At 37.6% G+C, this 12,019-nt stretch overlaps 1 protein-coding gene across 1 annotated transcript in view; it reads right to left on the bottom strand.

Annotated features, from left to right (window-relative positions):
* Positions 1-12,019, bottom strand: part of LOC139724860 (adenomatous polyposis coli protein-like) — a 115,450-nt gene that overhangs the window by 91,533 nt on the left and 11,898 nt on the right. The gene's annotated exons all lie outside the window — the stretch shown is intronic.

Genomic DNA, 12,019 nt, shown 5'->3' with positions numbered 1-12,019 from the left:
CACTTGATCTCTGACCTTTTGACCTTTAACCTTTTTTGGGAAAAAAACTTCCAGAGAATCTCTATTGGGTTATACATGCATACACCAAGTTAAAAAAAAAATCCTGCAGGCAGTGCACAGATAGGAGGGAAATAATGACATTTTGATGAGTTGACCTCTACCTTTAACCCCTGACCTTTGACCATGACCCCTCAATTTCCTACATGATAACTGCCTGTCAGTACATGCATATATACTAAGTTCCACGAAGATATCTTAAACCATTTGCGAGATATGGAGAAAAAGGTGAAATTTGAACATTTTCACTTGACCTTTGACCCTTGACCTTTGACCTCATGAACCAAAACTCTCTGGGAAATCTTTCTTGGGTAGCTCATGCATACACCAAGTTTCAAGAAAATACCTCCAGGCATTGCAGAGATATAGGGAATATAGTGAAATTTTGAGCATTTGACCTTGACCTTTTGACCTTTGACCTTGAGCATGTGCGCCCAAAAGTTGATAGACACAACTTTGCCCCCTAATACATATACATGCCGAGTTTCATTACGATACGTCTAGTTAAACAGTTCTTAGATACGCTTTCCACAAAATTGATTACGGACGGACGGACGGACGGACGGACAACCCGAAAACATAATGCCTCCGGCGACACTTCGTGGCGGAGGCATAAAAATACAACCTCTTTGTTTGCTGAAGCTGCTCACTGCATGTATACAATTTTCTGGTAAATGTTGCATAGTTGGTTGTACGAAATCAGAAACTTCATTTTCATTTCTTCTGCATTATAAGAACAAAAAAAAACCTTCTAAAAAAGGTTTAATTTCTTTGAGGGTTTTCAAAGTCAAATTAATATCTGATCCAAGAGTCATTTCATTACTGCCTCCTAAATCAAATGATTTTATCTAAATACAATATTAAATCACTCAAAGAGAAGGACAACCAGGAACATGAGTTTTTGTCATTTTGAATCTCACATAAAATGGTTACAAAACATTTTTCATCAATTAACCCCCCCCCCCCCCCCCCACCCCCAGTCTAAATACTGGTAAGTGATAAGGTTACAGTAAAGATTAGGGTTAGGTTTAGGGATAAGAGTTTGGGTTAGGGTTAGGATCAGGTTCAGGATTAGGATTAGGGTTGAAGTCAGGGAAGGGTCCGGGGAATTGCCCAGTGGGTAATTGCCCTAGACCCTGTAGAAGACAAAATAGATGTAAAATATGAACAGTGCATAATATTGACTTTATCATGGTCAAAACATTATCTGGTGCAACTCCTCTCTCAACTATTGGAATATGTGAAAACTTTTCAGTCTCTATCTCTCAAGTTTGCATTAAATGTACAAATATGATTGGGCATGCATATATTGAAAATCAAATTCACTCAATGTATCACAACGGGCATGTTACAAGGAGGAATTTCAAAAGTTTGAAGCACTTTTTGGATTATTCATCACACTCCATGTCTTCCCATGTAGCAAATTTTGTGTAATTGGCTATCCTCTTACAGGTCTATCAGCTGGGACCAAATGATTCTCTCCCATCCCCCCTGGGCAGTCAGTTAATATGTATCTGATTTCCAGTGCCCTTCACTTGTCTGGCACATTGATGGATGCCCACCCCTTGGATAGCACACTGAGGGATACCACTGGTGGCTTGCCTAGTACCTCCTTGGTGTGTGCTAAGGCAGCCAGAACAAATTAACCCCTATGGCCCCAACCCTTCCAGTCGTAAGCTCTTACGCAGGGACAACCAGGTTTTACAGGTCTGAGCAGCAAAATGGAAGGCTCGTCAAATGAAACACCAAGGGAGTGTTATATAACATCAATATTGATGCTATCTGACCTTACCTGATGTACAGGCAGTAGGATACCGTATATCATTGAAAATGCCTCGTTTAAGATTTAGGTCTATGCACTCTGCAGCACAAATGACTTCACCTACAGCTGTAGTTGCCTTTTATAAAGAGGACTGCATATATGCATGTGCATGGTTTACAAGCACATAATCACTAACCAGTTGAACACATTTGAAAGCAAAAATCTCTAGCATCGTATCAAGTTTGAAGCCATGAATACATTGCAATTTGATATAGAAGTGTTGGGGACACGACATTGAGTCTACTAACAGGCAATCAGCAGCTGTGTCTCAAACTCCTTGAGTTGTCAATCAAACCCTGATACTCTCAATACTCTTCAAAATCAGAGCACATCAAAATGTGTTTACACATTTTCCACAGTGGAAGCGAATATTGTGTCTATGGTCTAGCAGTCAAACTATTCACACTGCAAACATGCATCCGTTACAAGCAAAGCTTGATCATAAAACACTACACTAAACCTAGCCAAATATGATTTGAAAAGCATGTTTACGAGAAACGTGATTCGATTTCAAAGAATTTTCAGAACTTTCAGAACTGCCCAAGGTAACATGACTAGCATGAAATGTTCTGCTAGCCATATTTACAAAATAAGAATTTTTTTTTTTATTATTATTATGAAATCTTCTACATGTCATTCATGGTACATGAATAATTGTGGCACTGTGGCAATCTTTGTTTGCTTACCTTCAAAAAAATAAGAAGGAAATTAAAAGACTTTTCATTCCAAAAGAAAAGACTACCACACAAATGATGCCATGGTCATATTGTCTCTAGTAGTTCTAGGGACATTCAATGATTGCAATGTTACTTTTTTTTTGTCCAGATTGATTTGCTCAAGTTTTCACTCAGCTACTTCTTGTTTCACCAAGGAGATGTTTAAAGCTCACTGGTTTCACTGAACAATTTCAAAACAAACTTGTTCCATCTACTCCTTGCTTAAATCTGCATTACAGAGTTTCTTGTTCCACTTCAACTTTGATACTATGCATTACTGTATTCTATCATGATATTGAAAATAAAATCTAAACAACATTTTCTGTGACCATGAAAGCATATGGCCCATATCCAAACTAAAATCACTCTGTGTGAAGAGCCATTTTACCTCCATTCCACTTGAGAGGGAAACCATTAACCGGCTTGAAATAATCCACCTCAAAGCCTGTAAGCACATCAAGGAATGCAAAATCCTCATATATGGATTTGTCTTTAGTTTTGAGAGATATGACCTCAATGACAATCTCATTTTGGAAGTTATACAGAAAGAAAGTAAACAAGAATATTCAGTACATATTTCCTTTTTTGTTGTTGTTGTTTCATATTCTCATATATGGACTTTTGGGAGAGGTAAATCCAAGCCTGGAGAAATTCACCAAAAGAATCTGCCTCACAATCTACCCTAGAATGTAACGTTAGTTCTCCTGCCAAATGCAACGCATAATGCAACACCAAAAATAGTTTCTTTCAAGCCTTCCTTTTGAGCAGACGATTGAGCTTGAACAACGGAGAAGAAAAAATAAGAACCATAGTTGCAAATCCATATAAAGGGCATTGCTGAAGGGCATGTACACACAGGTACAACGTATGTATTCAAACAATATGTCATGACATTGATCATTTTTTCATAGGCAAAAACAAAAGCCTTTCCATCATATTTGTGAATGATAAGTGATTTTTTTAACACTACTTTAGAAAATTAGAATACAAATATACAGCAATCATGCTTGTTCCCTACAATGTTTTCCTTCAATATTTCATATTATCCCATTTATACTGAGAAAAAAAGTAAGTTCTGAAGCCTCCTCAAGTAGCCTTTCAGCTCACTCCAAACATACAGAATTTGGAAAAGGAGCTCCGATCCGATCAGGTTCTGAAACCACGTAAAGGGGTGGTTTCAGAGCCTCCTATAGCAGCCTCGAAGAGGGTTGGCTCCAGTATAAATGCTGCGGGGTTTCAAGAAGCAGCTTTTTGCTGATCCGGAAGTTAAAGGTCCTATTCACCTTTGGGAACAGTGATTTCAAAATTTTTCAAGATATGACATTTAATGCATATGTGTAGGTCTGTTGTACCACAAAACATCCTATCTTATAGAATTTTTGCAATAAAGCCAAAAATATAAGGAGATATCTGTATTTCTCTCAATAAACCATAACTATAGATAGTTTATTTTGGAAACCTTTTCATTGTAACTATTGTTCACATTTTGTTTATTTAACAATACTTAACATTGATTTTACCGATTCAAATTTTTACAGTGGTTGTTTCTATCCCTAACTCACATATATAAGAATTATTTTAAAGCCCTTACATATATGCTGGGTTTATGTTTCATCTGCAAAAGGTAAATTATGCCTTTAACCACTTTAACCACTGTAGGTCATTGCCAGCGAACATAAACAAGCTGGTGTGACCAACTGCAGCTGATAACTGCAGCACAACTTGCACACTTTTGCGCAAAATCACATTCAAAAGCATGTGCCGTTTTAAGGCATACTCGATTACCATGAAAACGCAGCTAGCCATGGCCTGTTTAGGGCAGGCAGCCTGAGCAGTATTAAAGTAGACAAGAGATCGCTTTTTGAAAGGGTTTTCAAAATGGTTTGAGGAGGCTCCAAATTTGGGCTGCAGAATAAATGGGGTAAAAAACAGATAAAATAGTTGAATGAATATGGTAGTTTAATCATGAAGGTGGTTTTACCACAAAGGAAATTCCCTGTTTCTATGAAGTTCTGAGTAAAAATTTGTTTCCAGGGTGTGTCAGTAAGCTCTTTCATAAGATCATCTTTTTGAGTGTGAAGTGAGGAAGCACATTCAATTATGCTGCATTAAAAAAAAAAAGCACACACACACACACACACACATACACACCCACAATGCATACACTGACAGGAAAAATAAAAGTCATCAGATTTTACCTGAAACACTTCTCTATCTCATCCATGACAATTATTCCAATCATAAATGGTCACAGAAACAAGAGACAGCAGAGGACCTACATGTACACGTACAATTCCTTTACCAGCAAAGTTGCACAACACATGGTTCTCGCACAATTTTTACAGTGGCAATGACACGAACATGTCTAGTAGTTATTGGTGAAGGCAATACCGCGAAACAAACATGACCCTTGACAGCATCAAAGAAAATGCTGAATCTCCGCTTCTAGCTCTTATCAACATGAGATATGATCAATGCATTCCCTTATCAAGCCTCTATGCACTCCCCAGTTCTGATATGGCTGCCTGGAAGGCAGCTCTTTCAAAAGTAATTTTGGTAAGCTATGCTGACCTACATCATATTGCACTAAAGTTACATGTATTTTTTTTTCTTTCTTTTTTTTAGCTGCTGATTGTAGTCTCTTTCTTTACCTCAATTGCCAACAACTAACCCAAACTGTCTGAAGAACACATCATGTTAATGTTAAATGAAATTAGCTTGTACAAAATTAAGTAAGTTCATGCTATATCTGAGAACATTTGTGTACGCTGCAAAGCTATGTAAAATAAGTCCTAAATATGAAGTTTCACTAAAATGCAAATGCAACTACGGATCACGCTTCAACAAAATGGCAATGAAACATGATGTCTTCCTCATTTTTTGATTATTTATATTTTCCTCAGGTATAGTTCATGTATTGCATGTACTGCACAGTCTATGAAAGCCAAAGGTGTTTAGTCTTGAAGTAAAATATCATCAAGTCTTGAAGAGAGGCCAAATTAAGAGGCAGGACATGGGCTCAAGTACAACCCCCAAATTGACTTCACTATCAGGTGATGTTACCCTAGATAAGGTTTATTTGAAGTTTGGACTGCTTTACAATGGCTATCATTTCAGAGTTTATTATGAAAACTTTTGGCATTGACAACAAAACCTTTGTTTCCATAAGGTACTAATAGGCTAAGCACGGGATTAAAACAAAATGGTCAATATTGATACAGTTCTTGTATCACTGTTGACATTTTTAGTTGCACAGTCAACAAAGTGCTTTTTTTTAAAAACGTATGCTTCAGTTTTCCCTTTATGTACACATGTACATTGCACTACTGTTTTTATTTGCATCACATGTCCTCACTTAATAATAGCTGCATATTTGTATTTCACCAATCAATGAATTTACAGGTTTTCTCGTGTTGAATAAAATGATCATCTCATTGGTCTTTTCATTTATCAGATGAAACATGTCTTGAAGGAAAATGCAATATAAAACACACCTACACATTTATTTGTGCAGCAAACAATATAATTCAAGACATAGTGTCAGTACATCAAGTTGTAAATGATAAGAAAGCAATGTTCTCTTTAAAATTGTCATTCTGCCGATAGTCCACATCTCTTTTACACTGTACTATAAGCTCCTTGTTATGGTGTGTCATGATTTGGTTTCAGAACACAGTCCAGTTCACAGTCAATCATATATTTGACCATGAATCACAACTAGAATTTCTCAATTAATCGGTTTGGGCATCAAATAAATTAAATTATCTCAAATTGCGTCCTTCAGACGAAAGTCACAAGCTATAACCTTGGCACCGCAGCACCTGCCACAAATAAGGACAAGACTCGTCATCATGTCTTTCAGAAAGGGGCCATGTAGCCATCACCAGCGGGTGTGGGAAGCTAAACTTTCTACCCCTCTCATTACATCAAGTCCAGCTAACTGGAAATATGTTTCCAATTTGAGCCTGGGAGAAAGCGTGTTGTCTCCCACGTCTGTGGCAGACAGAGCAGAAAATTGAACGAATTGGAGCGATTCCTTTCTCCTTCTTCCACTCTTTCTTCCTAGCTGCACTTCTTGTTCTCCCTCTCTGCTTCTTATTTTCTTCTCTTTACCTTTATGATCTCCTTCGTCATCCCCCCCCCCCCACCTTTCTTTTTCACTTCAAATCCACAATATGATGGCAGTAATGTCGGGTCCAAAAGCTAGACTCCTGTCTGCACAGAATATGCTTACCACGTACTTTACAATAGACTAACCTGAAGCAATTTGACATGGCACACAGTAGTATGAGATGCCTAAGCTGTCTCATACAATCACTGCATACAATGAGGCATATGGACGGACTGAGGGACAGACAACCAATCATGTGTACCTCCAGCACATCAATCAAGTTGCCATCATAGTCATTATTGCAACAAAACTCCCAATTAGTATGCAGCTTTCATTAATGTTCTTATCCTTACCGTTTATCATCATGCATGAAAAATCATATATCAGAAATCATGATGAATGACTTTTCACTAAATTACAGTCAAATCTAAGGTCCATATCCAGTGCAGATACATGAATGTACAACAGTGTTTGTACATCACCAATCACCAAGATCTCAGATGAGTTTCTTCTTCTTCTTCTTCTTCTTCTTCTTCTTCTTCTTCTTCTTCTTCTTCTTCTTCTTCTTCTTCTTCTTCTTCTTCTTCTCCTCCTCCTCCTCCTCCTCCTCCTCCTCCTCCTCCTCCTCCCCTCCTCCATCCCTCCTCCTCCCCTCCTCCTTCTCCTCTTCCTCCTCATGGGGTTCTGATTCCACTCTAGACATACAATCCTGGGGAAAACATTTTGTAGCACTATGCATAGTCAGTGCAACCACTAAACATACATTGTAATGATGTCTACTGTATACGCTATATATTTCGCGGGGGTTTTATTTTCGCGAATTTCGCGAGTCGGGAGTTATTCGCGAAATTAACAACACGCGAAAATATTACCTTCCAAAATGAATCCCTTGCCTTGATACGAACATTTCAGTACTAGTACAATTGTATACCATGTCATGGCTTTACGAACAGACCATACTGGCTAAGTTTGTTTCCGCACGTCCACGTCTACTTACGAATACTGTAGAGAGCCAATCCATTACCAAACCAAACCCAAAACCAAACCATTATCGCAACTCGTCAGAAATCTAGCGCGATGGACTTAACCACTTCAAAAATGTTGAATTCTAACTAACTAGTTCGCAGCGTTTGGTGAGTTTTTTTCATGCAGTGTATATCTAGTATCATTCTTATTTGCTAGTAAGTTGAAAATTCACTTTCTTTGCCACTTCATATTTTCTCTGGTCCCTAAGCTCAATCGCGAATTTAACCACTCGCGAAAATGTGTGACAGCGGCAATTCGCGAAAATGTATGTACGCGAAAATTATAGCGTATACAGTATATCATTCTTTCCTATCTACTATCATCACTGTATCACTGATATCAAGCAGATACAATCTCATAAATAAAAGAATCAGCCAGTGCATGGTGAAGTAAAGAAGTACTTTTCCACCACCTTTGTGATGGGTTCTGTGTTTACAAGACATTTGCTCTACACCTGCATGCCTTTTCAAGCCAGTGCCAGCCAGTATGATCAGCTGGAAGGACAATCAAGGACTATTGATTGGGACATTCAATGCTCAAATGAGCTCAGACTAAAGGAATTCCTGAAAGTCACATCACCAATCAATAAACCTCCCTGAACGCTGGCTTTACCAAAGCTTTACAAGTGACTTGTCACAATTTACAGGACAGTGCGCTGCACAATGTGATTTATGCTGTTATATTCTAAAATCCTACTTATTGTACAATGTACACTGTATAAGCTGCATGGCCACCCCCTGAATGAACCTTTGCACCCCACCCTCATCCCCAGTCCCAATAAAAATCATTTTCATGTTCCCTGGGGTCCTTTTATTACAAATCAACTGGTGTATTATATCTCCACTACTTACAGTGTACGCGCTGTATAACTCAGTACATACATGTACCAGTAATCTCCCAATGCAGTACTACAAGCATTTCCTTTGTTTTGTTTTGTTTTTCTCATGCAGACAGGAGGCTCACATACAACATGTATTCCAGCAACGTAGCAATGTAACAATTACAATACCACTTGCTTTAATGTCATGTCCACCTGTGTAGAATTTATGCATTCATACTGCTTTTATTCAAATTCATGAAATTCTTCCGTCGAGATGTTTTCATTGCAACTAGTGACTGACAAATTGCCCTACAGCGACGTAAAAATTGTTCTGCTGCCTTGAGCACCCAATCATGCATTTTGTGTGAAGCTGCTATGGTATTATTCTTGTTCATTGTGATTTGTTAATGAATTTTGAAAACATTCTTATTCATTATCCCAAGCACCATAAAAAATTCTGAAACTCTGTACCCAGTATAATCTATAGGTGTTTTTATAAATCTTCAAGGTTCAAGGTTCCACTCATGGCACTACTCCATGATTGGATGGCAATATTATCAAAATCCCTTGCCAGGAGTGCATATGGATCGGTGACAACATCAATCCACATGTCAACTACAAAATAATAATAATAATATAGATTTATCTGTACTTTGTAGACAGTTGCACGGACACAACGCAACTCATCTTGATGAATTAAAACCTCTCCTTCATGAATAAGTTTGAACATCATGCACATACGGCTTGTAGGGTGGATTTCTTTCCATTAATTCATTTGCTGATGGCCAAAACTGAATGATTTCACAAAAATCTGCACCTTATCAAGTATTCAGTGTTTGGCCTGTAAACACCACTTTGTTGATGAAAATAAACCATTTCTACAGTATCTGTCAATCCAGAGAAGGCAACTAATAGACAAAAGACTGTTATCCTTCTTCATCCTTTGACAATCAGCTCACCTGTATTAGATCATCTCTCTCTCTGTCTGGATGCAGACATTGTGTGGCAAACAAAAGTGGCAGTGAATGGTTGAGCAGACTGTTTGCTAAAGTGCTCAGTCTAGTCATAGGGCAGGGAAAGCCTTCAACTGTAAACTTTTTACACTCTGCCCAGCCATAAGAATCAATTGACAAACATTCACCATGTACTCTGTAAAACACAAACAATTACAGCTTAGTGCTCCACCAGTGACACACACACTGCTTCTTATAAACAATATTTTGATAAAGCATCACAGATCTCAGGTAGCAACAAATCAACTGCCTGCAATGCATTCTTCAGCAAGAATTTGGAGGTAAATAGCACATGATTTCACAGGGTTGAACACAACATTCACTACATTATCAGGTTTAATTGATTTCTGTCTCAATTTAAAAGCACCAACAAGGGGCCTTAAATGTGCTTGGTCTGTGGTAACCATTTCCCTTTTTTTCCAATCCTTACTCAAATCTAACATTCATGAAACATGTAAGACATTTAGTGTCATCATCATAGCCTCCACTTATGATGTACTATTAAAATGGCATTGTGAATACTTTTAATTTGCAAAGGCAAAACCTCATTCATTGCAGAAGCTTGTAGAGCTGATTGTTAGGAAAGGGCTAAAATATGCTGGCATAACAAAAGCCATTCTGCGACATCAGCCTCTGAAATACACAAGATTATGCTTTCCCATCCACCTATCTGACACCTAAATGTAAACACAAAGCAAATACTGTTTGCTATTACCACAGGATAGTATGGTCTCCCCCCCCCCCCCCCTTTGTTCATGATATACGAAGCTGTAGCTAGCAAATTATTCCCAACTGCACATTCCACACACGTGTATGTACCCCTCTGAACCACTCACATTACAACTATTATGCATTTGTTGTTCCTGATGGTGGTCTGTTAATACAAACCATGCAATAATTGGTATTCTCTGGGGACAAATTCTTTGCACTCTGTCCTACTACAAATATTACACATTTTCCTGCTCATTTTCACATATGTATAGACACACATGTGTACTATTTATTCATAAAGCCATGATAAACTGTAATAATTTCCTTAAAAGTCACATAAAAAGTAAAGATATAAGATCAAGCAGAAACTTGAGTATAATATAAATTCATGTGTCATTAATTTTCATGATAATATTTAAACCAGTCTTAATGAAGGCTACAAAGAACAACAAAAACTTTGACTGAGAAAGAAACAATCTATGTTGATATCAGTAACGAGATGAAGACTTAAACCTTTTGTGATCTTATGCGACAACTGTACTGTAGGATACCTCCACTATCTCACTTGATCACAAAAAATATCATTTACTGGCAAGAACTATGGCCTAAATAACTGACATGCTTTGCCACAGTACAGTGACTTTTGACCTCTGGCCAAATATAATAATGGTACGTCTACATTTCATGCTGCATCCATGAGGACAGAATCAACAGAATACAACAAAAGGACTTAGCAAGACTTTGCGCATTTGGTAAAAGCATACAACATTCGCATACCGGTACTTATCATGAGTTGACATGCAAACTGTAATGCGCATCCAGCATTAACATGTTAGCCTGTAGTCTTATCTTTTCTTTTCTCTCTCTCTCTCTCTTTGAAATGCATTAACTGTGGATTTCATTTATTGTCAATTACGAAGAATAACGTTGTCAGGTACAACATGCATAAATATGTACCGTACTAAGTTTCATAATACCTTGAGTCACTTAATCTTTCAAGATATTGAAAGGAAAAAGTAAAATATAGCACTTTTACTTGAGCTTTGACCTTTTGGCAAGAAATTACCCAAAGAATCTCCATTAGGTAATATACATATATTTTTAGTTTCAAGAAAAATCTTGCAAGCACTGCATAAATATGAGGGAAATAGTGAAATTTTAAGGAGTTGACCTTGACCATTGAATCATGACCTTTGACCACTTGCCACTAAATTCATATCATGCATATGCACCAAGTTCCATGAAGATACCTTGAACCATTTGGAGGGTATAGAGAAAAAAGTTAAATCTTAACATTTTCACCCAATGTTTGACCTTTGACCTCATGATCTGAAACTCTCTTTGGAGAATCTTTATTTGGTAGTACATGCAGGTACAGGTATACACTAAGTTTCAAGAAAATACCTGCAGGCATTGCATAGATATGGGGGAAATAGTAAAATTTTGAGCATTTGACCTTTGACCTCTCACTGATTTAAACTACTTACTTAATTGCCCTATCATATGTCATCCTTGGCCCAAGTTTGGTGAAATTTGTTTTATCCAGTCTTGAGTTATCGCATTAAATGGTTAAATTTTTGGATTTGACCTTAACCTCTGACCTTAGACCTCTGGCCAATTTCACTAAAGAACTAATCAAGTAATTGCTCCATCACACTTTATACTTGGACCAAGTTTGGTAAAATTCCACTCAATATTACTCAAGTTATCACATAAACAAACAGGGAAGGATGTACAGACCTG

This window comes from Diadema antillarum, unplaced genomic scaffold (genome assembly GCF_040938485.1).
Source record: "Diadema antillarum isolate AM-2024a unplaced genomic scaffold, OU_Dant_1.0 scf00000234, whole genome shotgun sequence".
NCBI classification, from domain to species: Eukaryota; Metazoa; Echinodermata; class Echinoidea; order Diadematoida; family Diadematidae; genus Diadema; species Diadema antillarum.
Note: the sequence above shows the minus strand (reverse complement) of the source record. Positions and strands in the feature narration are given on the sequence as shown.